Genomic DNA, 1,587 nt, shown 5'->3' with positions numbered 1-1,587 from the left:
CACTGTTTCCTCATCATAGGAACAGGCCAGGGGTTACCCCCATAGTGATTTGGTCATCATGATTTAGTTGTCCCATTGAACCAAGTTCTTAGGATCTCCGGTCAGCAATGGTTGGGTGTCCACCATGATGTCGTTAAGCAATAGGCTTAAGGCCCATCCCTTTCGATGATTTCTCAACCACTTCCCTTGATAACTCTTTGGCTAGTGGATCTGCGATATTATCTTTTGAAGGTATATAGTCAATAGTGATAATTCCAGTTGAGATAAATTGTCTAATGGAACTATGTCGTCGTCGTATATGACGAGACTTTCCATTATACATCGTGCTCTGTGCTCTGCCAATAGCGGATTGACTATCACAGTGAATCCCTATTGCAGTTACAGGCTTTGGCCATCTTAGAATATCCTCCAGAAACTGACGTAGATATTCAGCCTCTTCGGCGCATTTATCTAGTGCCACAAACTCAGCTTCCATCATGGAATGAGTTATCACCATGTGTTTCGAGGATTTCCATGATATTGTCGCTCCAGCTAATGTAAACACATAGCCACTCGTAGACTTAAGTGCTTTCTTGCTAGATATCCAGTTTGCGTCAGTTCATCCTTCTAATACTGCTGGGTATCTGCCATAATGCAGTCCATAGTCTCGAGTTCCCCTCAAGTACCTTAGTACCCTTATGATCGCTTTCCAGTGATCAGCTCACGGATTACTCGTAAACCTACTCAACTTGCTAATTGAGTATGCAATGTCTGGTCTTGAACAACTCATGAGGTACATTAGACTTCCAATTATCCTCGAGTATTCTAATTGGGAAACAGCTACACATTTGTTCTTGGATAGGTGCAAAGTCATATCCACATGTGTCCTAGCTTTCTCAAAGTCATCCTTAAGAAATTTCTCAAGGATCTTATCAACATAATGTGGTTGAATTAATGTGAGACCCACTGTTGTTCTAGAAATTTGAATTCCCAGAATTACATTTGCTAGTCCCATGTCTTTCATATCGAATCTTGATTTCAACATGTCCTTTGTAGATTTGATCACTTTATCATTGTTTTCGGAAATAAGTAGATCATCTACGTATAACGTCATCATGACATAACCATTGTCATTATCCTTGACATAGCTGTTCTCGTTATCCTTGTAATAGACACAGCTATCACATTCATTGATTTTGAAGCCATTGGCCAGCACGACCTTGTCAAATTTTTTATGCCATTTCATAGGTGCTTGCTTCAAACCATACAAGGATTTCACCGATCTACAGACTTTTCTTTCTTTTATAGGGATGACAAACCCTTCAGGTTGTTCCATATAAATTTCCTCATCTATGTCTCCATTTAGGAAAGCTGTTTTCACATCCATTTGATGTACAGTTAGATTACACATTGCAGCGATGACAAACATCATCCTTATGGACGTTATTCTCGTTACAAGAGAATATGTATCAAAGTAATCAAGGCCCTTTTGTTGCTTGTATCTTTTAATTACAAGTCTGGCCTTATACATATCGATAGTGCCATCAGTTTTCAACTTCTTCTTGAAAACCCACTTGCTACCTAATGGTTTGCAACTAGTTGGCAAGT

This window comes from Apium graveolens, chromosome 8, assembly GCF_009905375.1.
Source record: "Apium graveolens cultivar Ventura chromosome 8, ASM990537v1, whole genome shotgun sequence".
NCBI classification, from domain to species: Eukaryota; Viridiplantae; Streptophyta; class Magnoliopsida; order Apiales; family Apiaceae; genus Apium; species Apium graveolens.
This window is presented reverse-complemented; position numbering follows the sequence as displayed.